Genomic DNA, 27,500 nt, shown 5'->3' on the forward strand with positions numbered 1-27,500 from the left:
ATAATATGATAAGTTGTTGTTGTTGTTGTTGTTTTTAATTTTACATTTTTCCTAACTCTTCTGCAGTCTGGTATGATGCTACACTCACAGCTGAAGATGAAGTACTCGCCCTGTGCTGTGCAGGGCCCCTGAATCCAGCTTACCTTAGGGAATCCGCCTGCATCTGCACATGATCTAAGTACCTGTTGTCTTGGTCTCTTTAATGTTGCCAAACAAAACACCGGAGACCCAAGCACTTCAGGCGAGCTTTTTAGCTCAGAGCTGTGGAGGTCCAGGAGGGTGGTGCCAGCACTGTACTCTATTCTGGAGCTCCTGCTGAGGGACAACAAGGCGAATGGTCTCACACAGCAGGAGCATCCTCCGGAGTGACAGACAGGTAAGGCAGAAGAGGTCCCTGCACCAGAGATCAGTATAACGTGGTCTGAGGAACACTCAGACCATAGCTGACCCCTGAGCAATCGCGCTCTGATGCCTTTGGATATTCCTGTCTCTCCCCTTCCTTCCCTTCTTTGAGTCAGGATCTCTTTATGTGGCCCAGGCTGGCCTTGAACATGAACTGTTTGTGTCCCAGTCTCCCAAGTACTGAGGTTTATAGGTATTTATAGGTATTTGCCACCACGTCTGATGGGATTTTTGTGTTTTTATTAAATCACATCAGCTACTCAGTGAGTAATCACGGAATAGTTCTGGCCTCTTGTAAATGTGAGTGACTAGCCAAATGTACAATGAAATGACCCCACAGGACCCAACCATATATAACACCCCTCAGCTCACGTGGCTGTTGACATCACCCTGTCCTTTCCCTGTTTATGTTTGTAACGTTGTCCTCTTGTCTTGGTGACTATTGTGACAGTTTGGGAAGCATAACCACAGTGAAATCCGGACCATAGAAACCATTATCTGATATTAAATATTAGTCTACCTGGAAGTGATAGGATCGGGATGTAAAATGTGGCGCAGTAGGGCTTGAGAGGGTGGGGGTCAGGGTAACTGAGATTTGCACAGCGAAATGTCCCCCAGTTCTGCATCAGCCACTGCTCTCACAAGGCAGTTCTCAGGGGCGACTGCCTTGGATTTCCTAAATGCTTGGAGTGCAGTGACTAGTGCAGTCTTCCTCAGTTCCTTCTAAAGTTGATGTGTTATATGTCATCATTTGAGTACTTGCTGGGTACCAGGCCCCACCCACACACACAACACCCCACACACACACACAACACCCCCCCCACACACACACTATGGTGTGACTTTCTATATGCTAGGCAAGTGCTCTACCACTGAGCTGTACCCACAGTCTTTTTGATTGTTAAGGCTCCCACTTGGTGGCCCAGACTGGTCTTCCTGTCTCAGTGCTGGTATCACAGGTACATCATGCTCAGCTCTAGGCATCTTTCTCCATCCTGGGATGCGGCAGTGAACAGGAGTCAAGATTTCTCCTCGAACACAAAGTCTGTGTGTGTGTGTGTGTGTGTGTCTCGAGAGGCCAGGTTCCTGGAGGGATTGACAGGCTGATAAGCAACTGAAGTTGATAAGAAAATCCACTTATCATTGGACCAGTTCTCTGAAGGAAGCAGAGAGTGATGGAGAGGCCTACTCCCACAGCAGGGCAGGGTTTATCACACAGAGATCAGGTGTGCACTGCTGTGACACAGAGGAGTTCATGGATCAGCGGAGGGCACCGTGCACACCAGCCTGGAATAGGACAGGAGATGCAAGGGATGGGAAACCAGTATGGCTGTAGCATGTGAGCAGTGGGAGGAGAGACAGAGACAGAAACCGAGAGAGAGACAGCAAGGGAGGGAGCTGGCCAGCAGGGCCTGGTGGATAGGCCTTGGGTATTTTTCTGAGAAGTATGATTATTATTATTTCAGATGCCACTAGAAAGCAACATGAAGTAAATTAGGGATAGGGAATGATTGACTTATATTTGTGGCTTATCCCTCTAGCTGCTGGCAGGGAGTGGCAATAGCTACTTATGAAGCAATTGCAGCCTTCTGTGAGAAGGTGATGCGGCTTGGAGTAGGGGTTGGTATTGGAGATGGAAAATGGCGGCGCATGGGTTTGAGACTCGAAGGTGCGTGGGTGGAGTGGATAAACATGAAGTAGGAGATCGTTTGGTGGGTGGGAGGGCTGTAATGGCTGGCCTTACTGTTTGGTAATTGGCCAGTTTTAGTTGAACATTAGTGATCACAGTGGAGACAGATGTCGGTCGTGACTGAGACTCGCTTTTAGGGGTTGCCAAACACAGGAGTGGCATGAAGGTTGTAAGAATCATATGGGGAGATTTTTGTGAGCAGTTAACTCCTGAGGCGTAGCAAAGTGCGTAGGTCGGGGTGAACACGTGCTGTCACCAACAAGGCAAGGGCCACACCGCAGGTGCAGTTGACTGTTGAAGGGCGGGTGGAGCAATCGGCTGTGTTGTAAGTTGTTGGGGAGTTGAGTAAGATGAGAACACTGGGTTTAGCAATGCACATGGTGGTTAATGGTAATCGCAGAGTGATTGCGGAGGAGGGATTCGGGGCACAGATGCATTAGCCTCTAGTACATGCCATGGGAAACCTCTGCTTTAGTCTTTACTGGATGAGCTGTGCATGCTCCTGTCGCAGAGCTCCTGCAGGACCTGGCTGTACCCTCTCCCTTTAATGCACTCTTACCAGCCACCTGCCTCTGGTTGCCTCTACCTTGGCTAAACTGAGGCTGTCTTCACCCGGGATTCCGTCTCTCTCTCCCCATCTCTTTTTAAGATGTTTCATTTGCATCCTGCACCTGTGTGGGAATTTTGACCGAAATTGTACGGGAACTATTTACCCATTTCAAAAACCTCATCCCCTCCCTTCTGTGTCCTGTGAGTAAAATTATGCCTTTACTCACTCTACACAATTCTTTTATTTATTTATTGTTTTTATCAGAGTCTCGCCTCAGCCCAGGCTGGCCTCCACCTCTAAAGTGCTGAGGTTGCATATGTGAGCCACCACAACCAAAACTACCATATTTTTTTTTTAAACGGGGCCTCTTGTAGCTCAGTCTTTGAACTCTTGATCCTGCTGTCTCTACCTCTTTAATGCTAAGATTAAATAAGCACTCACTACCACACACACGTGCGACTAGCTTCACCTTCTCCAAAGGGTTTGTGCTTCCCAGCATGCTCTGAGTCCTAGAAGGTTTGTGGGTAGGAGATGAGCAAAGCAGCTTGCCTTCCTCTTTTTGGAAAGCACCTCTGTTTTTATTTCCTCCTTTGGTTGTTAACCTTTCTCACCACTGATGTTTGAAGTATTTGGGTTTTGTTTTGTTTTGTTTTTTCCCTTTCAGTCCAATCACTTTTTTTTTTCTGTTCATTATCCACCCCAATTACACTAGTTGCCATGGAGACAGTAATGTACACTAAGTGGATATTCCTTTAGACAGAGAGACAGAAGCGGCAGGGGGTAAAGCTTTGTTTTTCTGCAAATGTTTCCTAGTAACAGAAATCATTACTACAGACTATGATATAGAAACAGCTGTGTGGGATTTACTTATTTCTTAGCAAAGACTGCTCTTCTTTTTCTTCTTTTCTTAAAGATTATGTTTATTTTATGTGCTTGAGCATATGTGTCATGTCACTTGGAAACCAGAAGAGGGCATCGGCTGTCTGGGACTGGTTGTGAACCACCAGTTCACAATGTGGGCACTGGGAACCAAAGTCCAGTCCTTTTTTAAGAGCAGCCGGTGCTCTTAACCACAGAGCCATCCAGCCCCCCGAGACTGACTTTCATAGAGAAAGTATTAATTGTTTGTTTGTTTGAGGCATGTCTTACTGTGCAGCCTGGGTTGGCCTCAAACTTGTAGCAATCTTCTTGTTTCAGCTTCTGAGCGTAGGGTTACTGACATGAGCCACCACGCCCAACAAGAAAGTATTACAGATTTTGGTCTTACTGGAAGTTGAAGTTAAACAAGTTCCTTGTTTAACTCTGAGCTGTGGCTGCTTTGTTCCCTTTAGTTCATAAAAGTGTCCCATTTGGACAAAATCTTTTCTGAGTATCATGCTTTAAGATTTGCTTCTCCAGAGGTTTATTTAAAAGGTAAATTTTACTGAGGGAGGCACTTGAGATGGTTCTGTATGGTTTCTATGCTATGAAATCTTAACATTGTCTGTAATTACGGACAATCAACTCCCATATTGTCCAGATCTGCTATTAATTGGGAATCTTTTATTCACTCAAAAACTGGCCTGGTTTGGTCATCCATAATTAAGGACACATACATAGGGACTCTAATTTTTTTTTTTTCCAAGACAAGGTTTCCCTGTTCAAGGCTGGCCTTGAACTCACAGTGATCCACCTGCCTCTCCACCATGCCCAGCTGCTAATTTTTTTTCAACTGAATGTATTGACTTTTATTAGACGTCTTCATATTGGAGGAAGATTTGTTTTCTTTTAGAATAAGGTAGTTGAAGTGATTTCTCATTTTGATGGCAGCCTCCAATATCCTCGTGTTAGACTTCCACATGAAGTCTAAGGAGATAACAGAACCCACATGCTGTGTGAACCCACCCCTCCACTGCACCAAATAATATAAAGAAATAACAAACCAACAAATGAATAAATAACAAACAAACAAACAAATAAATGGAAAATTTTAAATTGAACCAATGAGTGTCTTTAGAAGGGGTCAGACTGGGAGAGCACTACCCTTGGGAAGGGGTTAATTATTATGGTGCAAGATTACTAAGGGAGGGACTAGTTATAAAAGACTCCCTTGTGGAATGCTTGCACCTCACTTACCCTGCCATAACCTAACCAGGTGTGGCTGCCTGGCCTTGAACTGTGCATCTTTCAGAACCCTAAAGTGAACACACCTCCTTTCTTATAAACTACACAGTCTCAAGTATTCTCTTACAACAATAGAATGTGAACTAAAACACCCCCCCCCCTTAACAACACAGAGTCGGTTAGAATGCCCTGTTTTTGATGGTATGAAAATAGGCTCCCATTTGTATTTAAGATAGTGTTTTTGGATCTTCTGCTCAGAATTTAAATCCCTGAAGCAGAGACCAAGTCTAGGAGATACAACGTTAAGAGGTGGTACTTCCCGTGGTGCTAGCATTTAAAAACAAAACAACTTCGTGAGGCTGGGTGGGGTGGGAAAGACTAGAGGGAGAGTTAGTCTAATGTCATCATGTTTCCGTGCCGAAACTAAGATTAGTGGAGAAGGTAGGCTTTAACTAATTTGGTGTTGTTTTCAGAGTGTCGCTGTAATGGCCAGGATCAGGAACATGATGACCATCCACAGTGCAAAGTTTATTTCTGTAGCCTGAAGACTTGGTTTATGGGAAGTCTGAGTAATTAATTTGTAGATGCTTCTAATACTTCCACAGTGCATCATGGAAAAGATCATGACAGAGTGCCTCTACTAGAGATAAAGAGAAAAATGTGAATTTTCACTTGTATGTTTCAGAGGTGACAGAATGTTGGCAGCTAGCAGCCATTTTAAGAAAATGGTGATTCGTGTGGTAATTCCAGCTGCTAGGAAGCCCAGAGATAGGAAGATTTCAAGTTCAGGGCCAGCCTGGTCTAAATGGGGAGACTATGTCTCTCTCAGTTCTACACACAACACACACACGCACAGCCCAAAACAAAAAACAAACAAACAAATAAACAAAACAAATGAACAAACAAGCCACCCACCACAGCCAAGAAAGGAAAACTGTTTCTGAATATAAGATTCTTATCACTGATCATTTTGTTGCTGAACTGAGATTCCACATGTCTACAGATGTGGGGTAAACCAGGATTCATGCTTGTAATATCAGGGGATGCAGGGACTGTGTTTGAAATCTGAAGGAAGCTGTAATCTGGGGGAATACCTAGCAACTTCAGCGCAGCTATACAACGCCAAGGTCCACCTGTCTCATCAACCAATGCCTGCAGTTCTAAGATGATTTTGAGACAGTAGCCGTTTACCAGGCACACTCTAGACTTCTGTAGTCACATTCCCATTGCTTCTTCATTGACCCTACTTCACAAAGACACCCTTTTAGTCACCTCTGTCCTATGATGTAATCTAAATCTAGTTTTTGCTCTGATCATTTTTAAAAGATTTTTTGAGATGTATTTATTTTTATTCTTGTATATACGTGTTTTGTATGAATGTATGTCTATACTCCACTTGCTTACAGTGCCTGTTGAGACCAGAAGGAGGCATTTGGATCCCTTGGAATTGGAGTTACCGATGGTTGGGAGCCTCTGAGTGGGTGCTGGGAGCCCACCTGCAAAAGCAGCTGAACCATCTCTCTGGCCTCTGTTTTTGTCAAGGTCTCATTGTGTAGCCAGGTTGGCCTTGAACTCCTGGCAGTACTCCTGCCTCAGGCTCCTGGGATTTCTTTAGCTGACCTTCATCAGCGAGCAAAGGATGATAATGATGCTCCATGCAGAAGGATGTGGTTTAGGAAGCCTGCTTCTGAATGGTTTGATTGGACAGAGGAAGGCAATGCATGGTATCAGTCACTAAGCTCCATTTCCATCTCTTCTCTGTCTTTTGCACAGATGGTGGAGCCCTGCACTGCTTTCCTTTGATGGCCAGAGATTATACCAAACTGAATTTTGCTTTCTTTCTTTCTTTCTTTCTTTCTTTCTTTCTTTCTTTCTTTCTTTCTTTTCTTGCAGGGATAGTGGTGGGTTTTTTTTGTTTTGTTTTTTTTTTTTTTTGTATGTGCCTTGGCTGTTTGGGCACTCACAATGTAGACCAGGCGGCCCTCAAGGGCACAGATCCACCTATCTTTGCTTCCGGAGTGCTGAGCCATTGTGTCAGGGTTGGATTTTATCTTTTAAATGACAGGTGTGAGATGACTTACTTGAGAAACTCATGCCCACTCTGGGTATCCACTACTCTCCTCCTCCATAATGCACCCCAGTTTTCATGCCTTAGCCTTCATTAAAATCTATTAGTAAACTTCATTTTTCCTTCATAAAAGAAAGAACCTCTCGAGACTTACTTTCACTGAAATGTTACAAATGTCGTAGGGTTGAACACATACTCAAGAGTGACTAATTAGCTGTGTTTGGCGTTCTAAGACTCATTTAATAGTTTCAATATGAAGCTTAAAAGAAGCGCCTTTCAGAAACCGTTTGTCCTCAAAAATATTTCCATTTAAAAGAGAGTATATGAAAAAAGAACCCAGCCAGACCCTTTTTAATATATCCAGGATTTAACAAATAGAGCTGTTGGGCGTGCCCGCCCCATTAATTTAAAAACTCCTCAGTGTTGCCCGTAGTTTCTCAATACAGGGTTTGGAAGCAGAAGTGGAAAGAAGCGTGGTGTCAGCTGAGAGTTGCCATAGATACACTTGTCAACACTTGCTGTTAGCCCAGGATGTCATGGCAACAGAAGATTGGTGGTGGAGCCCTGAGGTCAGCCTCCATCTGAGGGGTGACTTGTACCTGAGAAGGCTCTGTGGTCTGTCCTGTGGGCTAGGACTGAAGAGTTAACTCACTGTGCAGTGAATGCTACGCTATAAAGGGCGTGCAGGGTAGACAGCCACGTTCCACGGTGTAATTTGTTGCTGTGAATGTGGTTCTTTCGGGATGAATTGTTTGCATTTGAAACTACAGTGTAGGACTTGAAAAGAATTTTTGGAAACCACTGAGAAATATCTTTGGGTACGTGGCTGCTATTTCTGTAGATAGGTTTCTGTCTGGTGGTCGGGGACATGGCATGTGGACTGTCCGTCTAGAAAGAATATAGGTGGTCAGTTTTTGAGAGGTTGTTAACATACTTAAGAGTTTGTCTCATTGCAGGAATGGGGAATGTGTAACCAAAGTGGTTATACATAAAGAAGTGCTTTAAAAATGTGAGCACCTATTCTTCTGAAGACATGATTCTTCAATTCTGAAAGGAAACAAATTAGTGCATGTTTCAATGGAACCTATCTGCCTGTCTCAAATGCAGATGAAGTTCTCATCCTTATTGTGGTTGTTGATTTGTATGGCCATGTAGGTCTGGTCTTGTTACCTGAGTTGTTAGGGTCAGAGCTTAAGCCCCTGTAAGCCTGCCACCCTCCCTCAGTGCCAATTACACAGAGTAACAGTGAAGAACAGAGAAAGGTGTATTCTGTGTGGCCATTTTGCGGGGAAGAACAAATGAAGAAGTCCAGTGGATCCTGCCCTCACCCCCAACTCCATGTTCTGGGATTTGACTTGAGGCTTAGATTTAAATAGGAGACAGGGAACATGCACGGCTCAGCAGCCCAGGGGCTTGCCTGCCCTCCTCACCCTTGTGCCAGCTTCACCTCTCTGCAAGGTCTTCCTAGGAGCTGTCAGGGGCTGTGTTATCTCCTTCCAGGAGACAGGTTCCTGCTCTGGCTGGCACCAGCCTTGAGCCTTTTCTTTTTCTCTCAGCATGAGCTTCCCGGGGAAATTCCAGTTTCTCAGAGGCCATTGTTTCTACCATTTGAGCCCCAGCGGGAGGGGCGCGGTGTCTCCTTCAACATACTTACCCCCGCTAGGATCATTACAGTTTGAACAACTTCATGGTCGTCATCAGGCTTGGCTTGACGGCAAGCATCCTTGCAAGAATGTTCTTACTAGAGGCTTCGGAATGTAGCCCAGTGACAGACGCCTCACGTGCACAGAGCCCTGGGTTCAATACCCGGTACTCCCCACACAAACATATACCCACACCCCCCCAAGCAACCAAACAAAACACTAAAATAAGCAAACAGAAACAACGTTCTTACCAGATAGATAATTAGATTTAGTTTATGTATGAATGTTTTAGCTGCAGGTATGTATATGTGCCATGGGTGTGCTCAGTGCCCTTGGAGGTCAGAAGAAGGCATTGGAGCCTTTGAAAATACCTATGATTGTAAAGCATCGTGTGGGTGCTGGGAATTGAACCAGGACCCTCAGCAACAGCAATCCATGTTCTTAACCACTGAGCTGTCTCTGAAGCCTTCATAGTGTACATTTAAGCCCTCTGCTAGTTATATGTTTTGGAAGGAAAAAGAATTCCTTTAGTCTGTGAATTGTCTTACTTTTCTTAATTGTCTTTTTTTTTTCCAGAGGTTTCATAGGTTAATGAAATCCAGCTTATCTCTTATATTCTTTGTTTATGCTTTTGATGTTATATCTAAAATCCTATTGCCAAATACATGGTCACAGATGTTCTTGTTATCCTCTGTCAGTACCTATATGCTTTCGCGATGTTATGCCCAGTCACTGAAGCATAGCTTGTTAGAGTGTCTGTAGTATGGGAAACAGGGCTGTCAAGATAAGACTAATTCTTGGAAGGAATGTGTCATTTCTGCAGATGTCCTTGGGTTCCTTCAACAGATGTTTCTAGACTACAAGGCCATGTTTTTATGGGCACAGTGTGCTCCCATCACTCTCCGATGTACCCAAGAGCAGGGCTGCCCAGGGCTTTTCAGTGATGAGGGTTCCATAGTTCTGCACCATCTATTACAGCAGCCATAGTGGCCGTTGGGCACTTGAAATATGGCCAGTGGGAGCGTGAATTAGGACGTGAATTAAGTTTCAGTGAATTTCAGCTTAAGCAGCCTCCTGTAGCTTCTAGCTGCTGCCGTAAGCTGAACCACAGCAGGTAGTTAGAAAGACAGATTAGAAAGACTCCCTGTCCACTCTGCCCACCCGGCTCCCTCAGCACATGCCTGGTGAGCCTTTCTTATGTATCAGAGAGAGAGTCCTGGGTACTGACTGGGAAACCAAGCCGGAAGTGTGCAGTGAGACTGAGTTTACTGAGGCCGTCAGAATTCAAGTGGCTTGAATTCATGTCACAGAGAGAGACCAGGTCCCCTGCCGTTTGTAAAATACTCTCTGCCCACACCGTCTTCCCCAGGAAGCCTCTTCGCTTTTATCTCTCTGCATTCACCATGAGAAGGTGGCTGACCGACTAGTATGTTATTGAATGTCACTAAAGTGTCGTGACAATATAGACTGTGAGGGCAGACTGTTAGGACCAACGCACCAATGTGGAGGTTACACGCGGGCTCACAAATCACACCACGAGATCGGTTCCACGTGGGAGGTTTATTAGGGGAAGGGGGTTGCAGAGAGAGAGAGAGAGGGGGAGAGAGGGAGAAAGGAAGAGAGGAAGAGGAAGAGGGGGGGGAGGGTGCCAGTTCTCTTATAGGGTGACCCAGGGCATGCGCAGGTAGTTCCAGGTGGTCAGCAGGTGGTCTGGGTGTCTTCACAAATGCCTGATAACTGGTCTGTCAGGTCCCTTGGGGCTGCCTGTAGAAGTGCCTGCTTGCTGATCCCAACACAGAGTACCATGTTGGCATGTGTGAGCCCCTTGGTCCAGTCCTTAGCACCACAGAAGGGGAAATGGGGAGAGGGCATATGAACAAATCGTGTGTCTTTGCTGGAAAGAAAGCACATGCACGGATTTCTTTGCTTGTTTGGAACTGTGGTTATTTACCATCTGCAAACCTGAAGCAAAGATGACTAAGGGTCTTCTCTACTTCGTCCTATGGCAAGTGTTAGGCATTTCAGAGACAGGAAATAAAGGCTCCGGGCATCTGGCAAAATCTCGCGCTTCAATTAAAGGTATCTTTGTTAGCAGATGAAGATTGTAGGAAAATAATATTCTTGGTGTCACACCAAGTAACACCCAAACAAAGCAAAAGTAACCCAGGAAGGCAATTTCATTTTGTAAAAAGGGTAGGGCCACAAGCCTGTCTGGGTTAGCAAGCATGTGGGAGCTGGGGGAGGGGAATCCACTTAATTTTTATTTTAATGTAGGTGGTGACTAATGGGTTTTCTCCCCCGACGAAATGAGCCAATTCAGGCCGAATTAAAAGTATGAAGGCATTTAGCTCATTGGAAAGGTATAAAAGCGGGCTGATTTGGGCTAGCTCTTAGGCAGGTTCACAGGTCCCAGAGAACAAGGCCAAAGAAATCACCATGCAGACAGGGATTTGAAGAGTTGGCAGGAGCAGAGAAAGCCTGTGCAGAGAAGAGGAATGCAGGGAGAGAGAGAGCTCGGGGCGGGGGGGGGGGGGCGGAGGGGAGAGGCAGGCGAGTCCTTTTACCTGAAGCACACACCTGGCACGCCTGACAGCAGCAGGTGATGACGTAAGCAGTTGCTAGGTCCCTGAGAGGCCAGTGGAATTGTCTCTACGTTAACAGGGTTAGGGTTAAGGGTGTCCGACAGTGACTGTGTCTCATCTGATGCTGTGGGCTAATTCATAATCTCTGCAAAGGAAATGAACGAGAGGGGAAGGCTGGGCTGCTCTGGTTCATCTTGTTCCTGGGGACGCAGCAGGGTCCTTTAGGCTAACAATAGCTTTACCAGGCAGGTGGGGTTAAATATATATACATATGCATATATATGTATATATAGAGAGAAAGAGATAGGGAGAGGGAGGTTTTACAAGGTGGAGGATTTACAGAATATTGATCTTTGGTGGATGAGCCACATTTGATTAACTTTTTTCTCACAAGATAACATCCAAGATGACTAAAGTCTGTTCACTAATCATGATAGTCATGTAATGGGTCTGGCAGAAATGAAGTAAGGAGATCTCATGTCTCAGTACGATTATCTGACTACTGAAACAATGGGCCCAAAGAAATGAGATTTCCCCAGGGATCTCTATGCTAGGAGAAGGCCCCAGCCCGAGGAGTTTACCACCTGAAAAGACATTTCACCCAGCTCTATCAACTTCTGAGCCCACCTCATAGAATGATACTGAAGTCAGATGATGAGGGGTCAAGGGTGTGACAGGGCTACACTTTGACTTCCTAGATTTGCAAATCCTTGACCGTCTGTTTAACCTCAACCTACCTTTAGGACATAAAAGACAAATTTGGGGACTTTGCTGCTTCTCTTTGTTCCTCTTCCCAAAATGGCCTTATTGAAGAAATCTTGTTCTCCTTTGTACTATTTTAGAGATGATTTTTTAAAACTCTAACCTATTGTTCTTGTGGATGTGTGTGCTCCTGCGTGAGTTTGTGCGTGCGTGCTTGCATGAGTTACTGGCCATTCTGGGCATTCTGGGTCCTCCAGAGGCCAGAGGGTGGTAGATCCTGGTACTGGAGCTGCAGGCAGCTGTGAGCTGCTTGAAGCGAGTGCTGGGAATGGTCTAGATCCTCTACAAGAGTGGTAAGCTCCCTGAACCACTGAGCCTTCGCTCCAGCCCCTTGAAGCGAGTGCTGGGAATGGTCTAGATCCTCTACAAGAGTGGTAAGCTCCCTGAACCACTGAGCCTTCGCTCCAGCCCCTCTCTGCTTTCTGATTTTAATTTAACTATTTTAATTGGCTTACTGAGGACAAATTACAAGTTGTAACCCTCAGGTTAGATAACAGTCTCAACCTTCCCCCCTTTCCTGAGTCCTGGGATCTAAGAGATAGTTAGGGCCTAGCTGCATATGACTGAGGCACTCAAGGCAAAAAAAAAAAAAAAAAAAAAAAAAAAGTGTCTGGTTTATGACATTTCGTGACAGCCCAGTTGTGTCCAGTTTCTACTGTGCCTGCCCGCTGGAGCCACGGTGGACCTCAACTCTATCAGCAGACCCTCCCTTCACATCCCAATGGGCCTCTCCACACCCACTGGTGCTCACAGCCCCAGGCTTCTGAGTGCTTTGTGTCCTCTTCCCTTATCTTACTCAAGATTCAGTTGCAAAAACTTCTGCTACCCTTAACTCACTTCTGGTTTTCTTCTTCCCCTTTTCTTTTTCTTTTTCCAGTTATTCCTGGTATTTTCAATTTTATTTCCATCCGGACAGCAAATAACTCTGAGCTTCTGAGAGCTCAACTTCTTTACTTCCATTTTATTCCCTCACACACATCCTTCCTCCAGAACTTAGGATGTGGAAGGGTTTTCTGTGTGAAATAACTCTGCCATGGCGCAGTTTGTTTTGGGATTCCTCAGAAGGAATATTGGGCATATATCTGAGATGGATGTTGAAGAAGCTATGTTAATGCTGTCATTTACAAGACAGGCTATGAGAACAAAACCCGAGACAAAACAGTTTCTCCAAAAGAAGCAAACTGCTGTAACTACTGAGAAAGCCAGAGCAAGAGAGACATCTCAGGAACCTTACAAAGGATAAACAACAGAACAGGGCTGGGACTAAGGCATGTGTGTAACTACAGGAAAGGATTGCTAAGTCCTTGTAGCAGATATGGGCCGGACACCCTGCCGCCCCAACCCCTGCTCTTATCTTCTTGAAGGACTGAATTCAGTCAAGAGGCAGTTTAACAGAAATTTGTTTAGTGAAGGGGTGATCAAGTTAGTAGAGCCAAGCAGAGCACTCCAAGGACAGGACAGCAGCCCTGTGGGTTCTTCATAAGTATTTTAAAGTTTTATGAATATGTATGAGGTGAGTGTTAGGGCACCCAGGCCTTTAGGCCCTAGGCGCACAAGCTACTGGGAAGCCCCGCAAACCAGACTCCTGCTGTTAGGGGTCAAGGCGACTTGAATTTTAGTCACAACCTTTCCTCTTGTTTGGTCAGCTCGGCTCTCTCATACCCAGCGGCTAGCCCCTTTCATTCGCCTTCCTCTGTGCTCCCAACCTCCCTGTTTTAACCTCAGCGTCTTAACATTTATTTCATGCAAACATTAGTTTTTGCTCTAATTTAATTACCAGCCTGAGAGACCTCCCTAATGGCTGGGAACTCAGACTCCTCTCTCTTGGATTGGTAGCCCAGTGTCAATCCTGCTGGGATACTCAGAGCAGCTGTTTGTCGTACCTGTTAACCTAGAGAGTTACGTAGTGCTACCGGATCCCGTGGTCTGATATTCTACACATTCACTGTCATCTCTCTGTCCCCCGCTAAAGGAACCCCCATACAGTAGCAGAGGGGACCATTACACAGGAGCTGCTATGTAATAAGCCCACCTACAGAATAAGTTTTTCTCTCTCTTTCTCTCTCTAGGGACAGAGTTTCTCTATGTAGCCTTGGCTATCAGACTGGCCTCAAACGCTGGGATTAAAGGCACCAGTGCCCGTCTTAATTTTTAAAGACAGGGTTATGCAGCTCGGACTGGCCTTGAGTTTACTGTGTAGCAAGGGGCTGACCTTCAAGCTTGAACTCCTGATCTCTCTGCCTGTACCTTCTGCTTGGTAGGATCCCAGGTATGTGTCACTGTGCCCGGTTTCACTTCTGTTTTCAAAGACAGTATTTATTTTTATTTAAATAAGAGTAGTAATCATAGTAAATATGTGAACGGTACTTTAAATCTGTCGGCTATGTAATTAAGCTATATTTAATCAGAGTGGTGGACCACCTTACTGCTTGCTGGTATGACCGCAAGTGGCATCTTGCTCAAAAGAAAACTTCTAATAAACCAGGGCTGAGTAATTTTATTTCTTCACGAACATCCACTCCCTAATATGTAGTGAAAACAAGGAAAAATGAGGCTTACTGTTCTGTCCTCACTGAATGATAACTAGTTATGTTTATCGTAAGTAACTTTTTGTAGAGACTTGTTATGTAGCTTATATTTGTCAATCTGTCTGGGAAGCTCATGGGTGATCTTTCTTTCTTATTCTTTTCTTCTTTTTCTTCTGCAGATATTTTTTGTCTCTTTCTCTTTTTAATATGATAGCAACATTTGCTATAAATCTGTTTTCTTTATAGTAATCTTTATATTTACATATGAAACTTTAAAGAAACAGGATAGAGGCCTGGAGGGATGGCTCAGTGGTTAGGCGCACTTGAGGATGAAGACCCAGTTTCTAGTACCCACGTCGTGGCTCACAACCATCTATAATCCCAAGGGAATCCAAAGTCCTCTGCTGACCACTGCAGGCAGCAGGCACACATTTGAACATACATACATGCACACAAAGCACTCATACATATAAAGTAAAATAACTTCACCTAAAACAAGAAAAAGAAGCAGGTTATAAGGAGATTCCTAGTATTGTTCTGTAGCCATGAGTATACCACGAACCTCTAACCACTTGCAATGATACATGATAAAGGGATATTTAATTATTCTAGTTTATTTGCCACAGCTGAAGCAGTTTTTTTTAGCTATTATGCACTTAAGTTTTTAGTTTTTCACTGTCATTAACAATTTCCTAGTTAATATGTTTAGCTAAATTTTGCTCATATTTGTATTATTTTATTTTACAGCTGAATCACAGTTTGATAATTTGGGTTTGTTTTTTTTTTTTTTTTTAAGGCTAATTATCATGTGAAAACAGTAATTTTAAAATTTGAGTTTCTTTGCTCACCGGTCAGATTAAATATTTTCTTACATTCCAGGATTGAAATACAAAGGTGTTTTTTATTTTTTTCTTTTGCAAAGATTTTCAAGTAGTTTAATTTTCACTCTTCTACTATGGGACATTTTTATGGCTTCTAATTTTTTTTTCCCCTCCGAAGGGTCTAGAAGTTCAGACATACCAATGAAGACTTTGTGTCATGGAGGGGAAAGCCAGATTGAGCCAGGGAAGATGCACAGACAGTGTAGAAAACAGGGATTGTAATCTCTCCTAAAACCTCTCTGGACTTTAAAAATGAAGAGATGAGTGGCCTCCTGTTTCTGGATGGCTCAGACCCAGTCTATATTGGGGAGAGGGAAGTACAGGGTGGCCTTTCAAGATATTTTAAATTTCAGCGTCTATAATTAGGAAACACTGTGTGAGTTCCTTGTACGGTGTGACCCTGATCACACCCATCTGCATTAGCGTCGAATTCCTTTCTCCTCTTTCCTTTCTTCTTGTCTTTTCTTTAAAAAAATAAAAATAAAGATGAAAAGGTTTCACTATGTAGACCAGGCTGGCCTTGAACTCTGGTTGCTGGGATTAAAGAGGGGCACACACATGGCCAGCTCTGCCCCCCTTGGCTATCTAGCTGTAGGTGCACCCGCACTCTGCCTCTGAAAGTCTTACTTGCGGAGCCAGTTCCAGACAGTCAAGTGATGTCATCTCTCCCCTTACACTAATGTCTCAGTGACTTTTGATCTTCCTTGCAAGGAGTCGACGTGTGACACTTTTTCTTTGTTTTATTGAGACAGGGACTCCCTGTCCAGCTCATGAATGCCCTTGCCTCGGTGTCTCAGGGGCTGGGGTTTGCAAGCATGTGCCACCAAGCCCATTTTTTAACACGTGGCTCTTAGCATGAGTTAGTCAGTGAGCAAATATTTACACACAACCATCAACCCTGCTAAGCCTTGCATGTAAAAGGCAGTTAGAAGCCTAACAGTAACTCTTCTTCCCTCATGGAGCTTAAAGTCTCACAGAAAGGAAATAAAGAAATCTTGTCTTCTTAATCTGACTACATAATTGCTGTTAGGGATCTACCCTGATTGAGAAGAAAATGCAGAGTAGGGTTGAGTAAGTGCAAGGGGGTCCCAGAAGGCCTCCTTAAGGAACTAAAGTTCGTCCAGGGATGTGCAAGGTTAAACATAAACGTCATTCCCATTGCAGATCGCTGCTGCACATTGTGCCTGTGAACTGCAAGTCTGCTTTCTATAGCAATGCTTACCATCAACAGTATTTGAAAATAACCAGGAGAGGGTTGGGATGTTCATGACCCCCCCCCCCACACACACACAGGGGGAGGGAAGCAGTGGTGGGTAATAAATAAGGTGACAGGGACTCTGGAGAGCCTGATTGGCTCTATGGTTGCATACTGCATATTGAAATGCCATACTGTATAGAAAAAATACGTACAGTCATTATGTTGCAGTTAAATAGATTAACAGCATTTCATCTTAAGGAAAAAAACAAATCCTCTATAGCTTCCAGAACAGTATGCTTACCTACATAAAATGGAAAAGGATGACAAGCTAGGACTTGGGCCTACTCCCAATCATGTGCAGTCGTAACGGGGGGTTCAACACATCATGGTGTCCATGTTTAGTATGGGGGTGTCTGAGGAAAGACAAGCCCTGTCTTATTGCTGAAAGGATTTCTTTCAGCTTTTAACTTTCAGGTCACACTCCATTGCTGAAGGGCGTCAGGACAGGAACTCCAACCCAGAAGGAACTTGGAAGCAGGAGCTGACGCAGAGGCCATGGAGGAGTGTTGCTTACTGGCTTGCTCCTCATGGCTTGCTCAGCCTGCTTTCTTATAGGACCCAGGACTACCAGCCCAGGGTGGCACCGCCCATATCCACTAACAGCTTTTAAACATGCATCATGGGCTTGCCCACAGACCAATCCGGTGGGTCTATTTACTCATTTCAAAATGACTCTAGCTTGGGTCAAACTGACATAAAAACTAGTCAGTACAGTTGAGATTAGCTGAGGTTTTTTTTGTTTTGTTTTGTTTTGTTTTTTCTGATGATTAGTCTATTACAGAAAATCCACCTGTTGTCTGATTTACGGTAAAGTATGTTTTAACTGCAAGAGCTTAGAGCCCAAGCAACCATGACAAGTAGGAATATGCTTTTGGGTTGCTTAATCCCCTGAGATATTCCTCTGCCAAAGAGTGACCATGAGAGCCATTAGACCTGGGTACAGAAGCACTCCACCTTGGCGAGGCATGGTGTGTTTATCCATGGCTGTATATCAGCCATCTCCTGTTGCTCTGGCTATAAAGGAACACAACTATGGGAATGGAGTTATTGGGCAAGGCTCTCTGTTTAGTGCTGACTGTGAGATGGTCTTGGTTTCTCATTCACCAAAATGACAACTATGACAGCAACTATGACGGCATGTTAACACCGGTGACCTGGCCTTCACTGTTGCTCGCACCTCTGTGGTTGTGTGGAGATCTTCAGGAGCATGCTGAGCCTAAGTATAAACAGGAGTCCTCTGGAGTGTGTAGAAATAGTCGCACACCTCAACCTGGATCTCTTTCTTCCTCTGAGTTGCGAGAACTGTTTTGCTCTTTTTGTTTGTTTGCTTGTTTGTTTTCAGTAGAAACAGAAGAGCTGTCATTTTGTAAGATTTTAGGAATAAACTCTCTCCAGACTCTTTGAGTCTATTCATTTACCGAATACATAAGATCTTTACTGCATGCTCGATGATAATCCCTTAATAAAAATTCCCCCAATTTAAAAAGGATGGCCCCGGCACAGGTGTGTGTAAGCTCCTGACGTCTGTAAGCTCTTCCTTTACCCTCCAGTGATTTGACTCTTGAGCTCTTTCAGGCAAGTGGCATCTCCTGACTCATTGATGTTTGAGATGACACAAAGGGACATCGCATCCACACCCAAACTTTTTTGTGTTACTACTCCAAGGGAGTCTGCCCCAGCTGAGCCTTAAGAACAGCTTACAGCCAAGTTCCTCTACGAAGCCTCAGCCCGTTCTGCACCCCAAGGCGCTGCAGTACCTTGAAGTTCAACTCCCTGCTTTGAAATTAGGGATAATTTTACTCTGCTAAGTAAAATTCAGTACAGAAGTCTTTATGTTTGCTTTCTGGATCTTTAGGCACAGACACTGCACCTCACCCCCCTCCCCCGCCTCCTCAGGGCTGGGATTAAAGGCATGTATGACCCTGTGTGGTTTTTATTGCTACATGTCGCATCGACCTGAGGAGAATTCAGCCCTCATTGGGCCATGTAATCAGAACATAATGTGACACTATTTTCTTGGGGATGGAGAGATGGCTCAGTGGTTCAGAGTGCTGCCTGCTCTTCCAGAGGATCTGGGTTCAATTCCCAGCACCCACACAGTAGCTCACAACCTTTCTGTAACTCTAGCTCCAGATGACCTGATGCCCTTTTCTGGCCTCTACAGTCACTACCTCCACACGATGCACAGACATACATGCAGGCAAAAAAACACCCACACACATAGAAATGAATTAACAACAAAAAAGTCATTAAAAATGTTTATTCTCATCAGGTTCATTGTCCTACACAACATTATGTAGGCTTGTTTGTCCTCTGTGAAATTCAGAAAGATTCCAGGAATGTTGCTAGGGTTAGAATGCCAATACTGAGCTGAGATTGGGAATGTAAGCATTTCTAAATACTGGAGAGCTGTATGCCTCGTCATCTGTGTAGCAGTGTCTGTCCCATGGAAGCTGGTGGAAGAAAAGAATTGATCTATTCTAGAGATACTTACTGAACACCATCTGTTTGCCAGGCGTTCTTTTCAGGGTTGGAATAAGGCAGTGAACAAAAAACAAAAGCTCCCGTGTCGCCTCCAGAACCAGCTGGGAGCAGAGAGGCTCAGAGAATTGGTGCTGCCTCAGGTACCCTGGCACAATCCCTTCAACATGAACCTGGTGGAGAAGGAAGGGGTTGGCATCTGCTTTGGAAAATAATGTGGTTTTATGCTCTAGACACTGCAGGACGTCAGATGGTTAAAACGACAGGCAAAAAGATACACTGATACAACTTGGGTTGAAAAAAAAAGCATTCTTATTTTTTTCTGGATACACAGATTTCACCTAAACTTTTGCCTCTCCCTCAGCCTTTGTTGTCAGTGTCAAAAACATCCTCTGTAGAATGCCTACATAAGCAAATGAGTTTGTATTTACCTCCTTCATAATGTAAAAACATGCATTGTATAGCGTAACACACTGTAACCTTTTCCTAACTACCTGTGGAGGGAAGCTGATGAGTTAATAGCCTTTAAAAGCGGTCACAGAGTCACCTACTATACAGATGTACCACAATGTAAATAGTGACCTTTTGATGGACATGTAGATTATAGGATTGGCATTGTTGGAATGAATAACTGGACATAAGTTACTTTTTGTATGCACAATTATATTCATATAGACTTGCAAAGATGTGTGTGTGCAGTTTGATCAGGTTTCTTTAACCTGACCCCTGGGTTGTGAGTATATGTGTTTTATTCTATTCCTATACTAGGAATTTGTGAGAGTAGCTGTTATCAGGTCCTTAATGGTCTCTCCGTTTTCAGTGGCATTTTTAGAAGAAAATGCTTGGCGAAGGAAGTCAGACTAAAACTGTGGTTTTTAAGTCATACATGTTGCTGGTGGTAATTTTTTAAAAGATAAGAGTAATATACAGACTGAATAAACTGCATTTATATATTTATTAGTGTATGTGGTTTACACGAATGCCACATAGTTGTGGGTACTTGTGGAGGCCAACAGAGGGTGTCAGATCCATTGGAGTGGAGTTATGGAGTTAGGCACAATTGTGAGCTGTCTATCATGGATCCCAGAAACCCAACTTTGGTCCACAGAAGGGTTAAAAGTGCTTTTGAATGCTAAATCATCTTTCCAGCCCCATTGTGGGTTTTAGGGTTTGTTGTTGTTTGTGTTTTAGATTTTTGAATGTTATATGTACTAGTATTTTGCTGCTTGTATGCACACAGTGCGTGTGCCTGGTACCCAAGGAAATCAGAAAGGGCATTGGATTCCCTGGAAGTGTAGTTACAGATGGCTATGAGCAGCCACATGAGTGCTGGGAAGCGAACCCTGGTCACTGCAAGAATAGCAATGCTTTTAGCTGCTGAGCCATCTTTCCCACCCACCCTCACCCTCACCTTCATTGCAGTTTCTTAGTGAAGGCTCTCACTATGTGTCCTGTGCTGATCGTCAGAGTCCCTATGTTACCCAGACTGTTTGGACTCCTCTCCTTTCCCTCTTGAGTGCTGGAGTTAATCTTGCACTACAGTGTCCAGCCCTAAAGTACTGCGTCTCTGTGTTGTTGTCTTTGTTTGGGGTTTTTATTGGTATTGTTGTTGTTGTTTTGGAGACAAGGTCTCACCGTGTATCTGGCTGGTCTAGAACTCCCAGAGAGATTCCCAACCTCTAAACAGACAGGATAAATGTGTTTCTCAGACACTAGGAGTACTTAGGAAACCTACGAAGGGTGAAACCTTTGTTCCATAGTGCTGTCCCTTATTGCAGCTAATTGTACATCAGTGTTCATACGGAGGGCCTGAAACTCCTATCCTTAGAAAGTCCTGCAAGGTTAGTCCTCTGGCTGGTGGATCAGTTACTGTTCTGTTGCTGTGATAAAATATCTTGACCAACAGCATGCACTGCCAGGCCCCAGAACCAGGAAGTATTATAGAAGGAAAGGTTTAGATACGTCCCAGAGAGATGACAGTCCGTTTCGGTATGGAGGCGGGGCAGCAAGAAACAGAGAGCTCAGATCTTCATCTGCAAGCACAAAGCAGAGAGAGCAAACTGTAAAACGAGGAAAGCTTTAAACACTCCAAGCCAGACCCTGTAATGTTCTTCCTTCAGCAAGGCTGTACCTCATAAACCCCTCAATGGTACAAACAAAGAGGGGCCAAGTTTTTAAATACCTGAGCCCATGGGGGATATTTTGCATTCAGATCACCACAGCTAGCTTGGGGAAGGTCTCTACCAGATAAAGAGTGATGCTCTGTGGCTGCTCCGTTTGTACCGAGTGGACAGAACTGACCAATCTTGAATATAAACCGTAGGTATAACTCTCTCCAAGGATCTTCCCTGGCCTACGGTATCTCTCATCTGGGGCTGAAGGAATGACCTGTGTGCTTGATGAGGCCACCCGGAGGGTGACCCCTCAGTCCTTTACCCTTTGCTGACTTTCCCTCACATCTTTATTGCCTTAGTCAATCAAAGGCGTGAATATTAGTGAACCCTAGGTTCTCTGAGGCCTCCCTGTGAGTCAGTGGACTGAGGACATTCGATGGTGCTAAGACATTCTGTCTGCCAGCCGTATTACTGGCAGGCGACACAACTGTTCTAACCTAAGTTATCCACTTATAGCACCATGTCTTGACTTGCAGTCTGGTTGTTCTAGAACATGCCATCTTGCAGATTTCCTTCCTTCCTTCCTTCCTTCCTTCCTTCCTTCCTTCCTTCCTTCCTTCCTCTCCCTCCCTCCCTCCCTCTTTCTTCTTTCTTTCTTTCTTTCTTTCTTTCTTTCTTTCTTTCTTTCTTTCTTTCTTTCTTTCTTTCTTTCTTATTTATGGGTTTTTTGAGACAGGGTTTCTTTTTGTAGCCCTGGCTGTCCTGGACTCACTTTGTAAACCAGGCTGGCCTTGAACTCACAGTGATCCACCTGCCTCTGCATTCCCTAAACACTGGGATTACAGCTGTGCACCACCATGCCCGACTTCATCTTGCAGATTTCTGAAAAGCAATTTAGTATTTCCACCTCAGAGAAGGAGAGGCCGAAGAAGTCTGCCCAGGTGTTGAATGCTTTTAGCTCAGTGAAGTCTACAGCTGACTCTTAGGTCATCAGTGTTTGTGCTTGGGTTTATAACTTTCTTCGGTTTTTCTACAATTTGATTGTTAACAAAATAGAATTACACAACTCCTTTTGTCTTCCTAACCTTGGGATTTTAGTTAAACAGTCTGGTTTCCCAGTTATGCTTTGATTCTGAAGCTTATCTGCAAATACATAGTTCCAGAAACTTCACATTTTGGCCCTGTGGACTCTGTACACACCCACTTTCAGGACAGCATTGTTTTGCCTTGATCCAGTGAGTCTCAAAGCCTGAAATAACACTGTTATGTAATGATGTTGTATTAACATCCTATTTGGCATTTTAAAAATATTGGAAAAGGAAGTAAATAGATGTGTTAGGCATCTATTTATCTAAGCTGTTATCTCCAAAGGAATTGAGATAGTTCTAAAACAGAGATTCTCAATCTGTGGGTCCTCAACCCTTTGGAGGTTCAAATGACCTTTTCACAAGGGTCTCATATCAGATATCCCTGAATATCAGATATTCATATTGTGATTTATAATAGCAACAAGTTACAGTTATGAAATAGCAACGAAATAATTTTCCACAACATAAGGAACTGTGTTAAAGGGTCACAGCTTTAGGAAGACCAAGAACCACTGTTTTAAAGAGTTTGAGGGCTGCCGAGATGGCTCAATGATTAAGCACACTGCTTTTCCAGAGGACTTAGATTTCATTCCCAGAATTATTGATGCCCAACTCACTCTCTCTTTTTTTATTCAGTCTGGGCACTCCAGTTCTGTGGTTGGTCCTCAGAGTGTGGTCTTCCTTCTTCCACTCGGGAAATATTGACACACTCAGAATCTTGTTTCCAGTATGATTCGAAATACCGTCAAGTTGACAATGGATAGTAATTATAGCAGCTGGCATGGAATGGTATGGCTATTGTTTATTCTGAGGACGACAACAAACATTGAACGACATTATGGCAGCCACTAATCCCAGGGTTTTAGATGTGTTACCTCGTAAATTTTCACACTAGCCTGATTGAGCAGTTACTCTAGTCTTGGTTCCATTTCAGACCTAGAGTTAGGATTTCCCCCAGCATTAAGCGACTTGCTAGACTATGACAGGGTAGGATTTGAATCCAGGTCTTCCTTGTTTACCAGCTGAACCATTAGCCATCAGCCATCCCTAAGCCACACAGCTGGTAACATCTCGCCGGTACCCCAGGAAACTGGTGAGACGTGGATGCTTATGTGTTTATTCTTTATTGTAGCGATGATTTGATGATCACTTGCTGCTGAATGGCCAGAATCATATTCAGGATTTTTGTAAAAATACAAAGTGGAGAATGTCACACCCCCAGATCCCATTATTCTTCAGGCAGAATCCAAATGCATAGCCCTGCTGTGTTACCTAAGCTCCTGACTTACTCATTACAGCCAAGTTGACTTGTCTACTGTTTGTAAACATATAACCCCTCCTTTGCACATACCATCCCTTCTGTCTCAGAGGACCTCACTCTAGCTAAGGTGATGCCTCTTCTCCTTTCAGCTCTGAGCTAAGAAAGCCTTTCTTCCAAGAAGCCTTCCCTGAACTTTCCAGACAAGGTTGTGTCCTTGGCTTTATGTTGCTAAAGCCCTGAACTTTTGATTACCCAACATTTGTCTGCCTGTGTGATAGAGAATTGTGCATTTTCTCATCTGTTCTGCAGGCTCTGTGAAACAGGGGACAGCGGCTATCTTATTCACCTGGCTGTAATGGAAGGATGCCTAAATGAAGGTTAGATACCTTTTCAAAATCTGAGACAGTCAGTGGTCATTTAGTTCTCAATAAACTGCTCACTGTCCTAGAAATGGTACTGTTTACAAGTGATGGCAAGGAATCCCCAGTCAATCAAAGGAATGAAATACTTTTAGAGTTTCTATGAAGCAGGTACCAACACATTGATAAGTTAAAATTTTTAGGTGTCTGCATTAGAATCATCTCTCAAGGTCCAGATTTAGAGAATCTGAAGACCTAAGCTTTCAAGTCCCAGTGATAAGCATGAGCATAAACATTTTTTCTTTAGGGCCACAAGGAGTTCACCTATTAGCTGAAGAAAACTATTTAAAGAAAACTTGCTTTACACATGGTTAAGGACTTTAAAATATTTGGGGGATGAGTCACGCCTTTCATATCTTACCAGTAATTTTAAATGCAGCAGTTTTAGATCATAAGAATATCCTTTCTTAAATATTCTATGAATTTTGGTTGACATTTTTAACATACTTTTTGAAAAAACAAAACAAAACAAAAAAACAATCTTGGAGATAATAAAGAGTTAACATGAGGGCAGGAGAGCTGGCTCAGAGGTTAAGAGCACTGACTGTTCTACCAAAGGTCCTGAATTAAATTCCCAGCAACCACATGGTAGCTCAGAACCATCTATAATGAAATCCTGTGCCCTCTTCTGGCATGTAAGTGTACATGCAGGCAGAATGCTGTATAAATAATAAATAAATAAATCTTAAAAAAAAATAAAGTTAGCATGATGCTTAAAGTAGTCTGATAAGATGAATTTGAGGGGGGGCATGGGAGATGTTAGAGGAGAGATTTATATAATTAATATTTTAACTAAAATAAATTAATAAAAATGGTTAAGTAAGTTTATACTTTCATAGCTGTCAAAAGTGAAATAAAAATCCATATTATCCTTAAAGTGTTTATTAGTACCTAAGGGTATAAAGCATACTAAAAACCCACTATTAGAATGAATATTATGTGGCAAAAAGAAACATTTCAAAAATTACTTTTGTATCCTTCAATTAAAATATGTTAAATTATAGGGCTTTCCCGTAAAGATGAAGCTTACATCTTACTTTGTTGGATTTATGTAGATATATTCACTGAAATGAAGGACAGTCAAACAAAACAAAACCAAGAATACTCAAACAGAAACTTAGAAAGAAAAAAAAAAAACCCCATCTATGTATCTTATATGTGTATATGTTTTCAGGTCAAAAAATATTGGCAACTCTCTTCCTTTGAATATAGAAATAACTAGGAAAATAGGGAGTTAAAAAAAATAGAGGCAGAATGGATGACATCATATTTCATGGTATTCATGTATAAAACTCTCAAAGAATAATCTTTTTCAGTGACAGGAAAAAAATTGCTGGAGCCTCATGGGATTCTAGCTCAGAGTGTTTGGGGGTCAAGGGAGCTGAAGTTCATCCCAGGGCTCTGTAGTATCCCCCGCTAATCATGTCATTTTCTAATTTTCGCTTCTACAGGAACCCAAGTACATATGCCATCCTGATTCTGAAGTCAAAAATCAGTAAAATTACTTTAGCAAGCTGTGCCATCCAAATAGTATTTGAGGGTGAAGTCTCTTAGTTCCAAAGTTGCTTATGTTGTAGTCCACAATTCTTGATAAAAGAAAAGAAAACAAAACAGTGAAATAGTGCTTCTGGCCTGGAATGTATCCCACCAAATGAGTCAATCTCCTTACAAAAACAAAAGACAAAAAAACAAAGCAAAGCAAAACAAACAAAAATAACGCACTTTTTTTGGTTATAAGGTCAGAATTAATGGCTGTGCCGTTTGTGAGTGTGTTGCGGTAACTGAGCTCTTGAGAGAAGGACTCCCTGGTAAAGGGATGGCAAGTAAGCAACTTCCTGTCTCGGTAGAATTCCACTCTCCTCGGGCGAGCAGGGGTCCTGAAATTACCTTTTATTCTTGCCTTTTCTTGAGCTACAAGGATGGGTGTATTCTCCCATCGGCGTATCCCTTTTGAATGCTCTTGACTTGAAAGGAAGAGCTGAAAGAGCCTCCATTTCTGGTGAGAAAGTGGGAGGGGAAAAAAGTGTCAGGGTTAAGCATTAATCCAGCGGTGAGTGTTGTGCCGGGAGAAGGTCACGCTGAGTAAATAATCAGCCCACCTTCTGCTGTACCTGGGCCCGAGCTGCCTTTTCCACAGCGAAACACAACGGAGTAACTAGGCAACCGCAGCGACTCCCACACTCTGAATGCTTCACTACAATGAAGTGTCCAACCCCCATATTTCCAGGAAATGCCCTTCTTCTAAGTCACTGGGGCTCACCCTGGTCGTATTTGAGAGATTGTAACCTTAGGACAAACACAGATGTTACCTCCGTGGTGACTGAGAGAAGGAAGTGTTGAGGTGGGGAACGGTGAGGAGTGAATCAGTCTTCCCACAGAATGACTCAAGGGGAACCAAATCCATGGCCTTTAGGGAGGGGGAAAATAGCACATTCCTAATTGCTGAAATAGCCTAAGGTCCCAGAAAGTGACACCATTAACTTCGTGCCTGAGAGACAGGCTCTGGATCCAGATAGCCCCTGTCACTCTGCTACATTTCTGACTTTAGGCTGGCGTTCCTCAGATGGGAGAGTGCCTGCCGCATGAAGTGGCTTTGACACCAGTATTCAGGAAGTGCTAGAACAATCGAGCAGCTGTCATTCTGTGAGCTGTGGGAAGGGAACACTAGCCCCCAGGAAGGCACAGACTGAATTAGGAAGAAAAGACAAAGAAGGAAGATACACATATATGGGACCATTTTTCAACATATTAAGATAGGTTATGGTTTTACAAACTCTGATAACAGAAGCTGTGACTAAACCACTTCCAGAAAACTTTCTAAGGATCTCCAGAATTCCATGCTTTGGAAATCGGATGTTAAAAAACTACATTAGCAATGCACTATGAGAATTTATCTCTAGACTCCTACAACCGCCTTCATACCCTAAGAAAGAACTTGGCTTTCATTTTTACTTTTTTTTTATACCTCATGCTATACATCACAACTTTTTTGTAGAATTTATGATGGAAGATGTAATTATTTGAAGTAGACACAGTAACTCATGTGAGATCCAGGGATCTTCTATATGACAGCAATATGCAGATATGCAGACTGACTCAAGGTACTTCAGGGTTTTGGCAAAATGTAGGATGATTCTGGTCTCCGAGTGTGTGGGATGTACATTCAGCTATCCTGAGTGGCCTTGCTTGGCTCGAGGCCAGTGATAAAACATCATCATCATGATAAAACACAGATGCTACCATCTCAGCTCAGAACTGGCCAAAGAGAGGCGCCTAAGTAAAAAGTGACCTGGAACGTTGTGTGGGAAGGTGTACAGCTATGGGGTCGTGGAGAAGGTTAGAAAACAGCGGCAGCATAGTCCGTCCTTCCTATCGCTTTGGAGGTCTGATTTCTGGAGTTTGGGTTCTGTAGGGAGGTCAGATGATAATAGGGAATCCTGTGGGGGCATGTGACTCACCTTTGGCCAGGAGTTCAGCTGAACCAGAAGGCATCCTGTGCCTACACACCTGTGGGAGCTGTGACATCTGCAAACAGAATGAGGAAGGGTAGGCGGAGCCTTCTTCCCACAGGACTTGCAGTCCGCTTCTCTCGTGTCTGGGCGGGGCTGGTTAGCAAGGGTTTTCTTAAGGAAGTGGTAGGATCCAAAGTCCATCGGGAGCTGCCCACAGT

At 43.6% G+C, this 27,500-nt stretch overlaps 1 protein-coding gene and 1 long non-coding RNA gene across 7 annotated transcripts in view; one reads left to right on the plus strand and one right to left on the minus strand.

The window, feature by feature from the left end:
- Positions 1-27,500, plus strand: part of Sgms2 (sphingomyelin synthase 2) — an 80,082-nt gene that overhangs the window by 11,739 nt on the left and 40,843 nt on the right. The window contains exon 1 of one of the 6 annotated variants that reach the window (XM_060392686.1): positions 79-376. The exons of 4 other annotated variants lie outside the window; for them this stretch is intronic. The gene's annotated coding sequence lies outside the window, so the exon portion shown is untranslated. Of the gene's footprint in view, positions 1-78; positions 377-23,747; positions 23,789-27,500 lie in introns of those variants that run through there. One more of the 6 variants, XM_060392687.1, reaches the window with a different exon arrangement.
- Positions 18,775-27,426, minus strand: LOC132656896 (uncharacterized). The gene is made up of 4 exons (XR_009594686.1): positions 27,289-27,426; positions 25,718-25,826; positions 22,768-22,957; positions 18,775-20,981 (listed from the first exon to the last, which is right to left on the minus strand). It is a non-coding gene; the product is annotated as an uncharacterized LOC132656896 (long non-coding RNA).

The sequence above is a fragment of the Meriones unguiculatus genome, chromosome 10 (assembly GCF_030254825.1).
Source record: "Meriones unguiculatus strain TT.TT164.6M chromosome 10, Bangor_MerUng_6.1, whole genome shotgun sequence".
NCBI lineage: Eukaryota > Metazoa > Chordata > Mammalia > Rodentia > Muridae > Meriones > Meriones unguiculatus.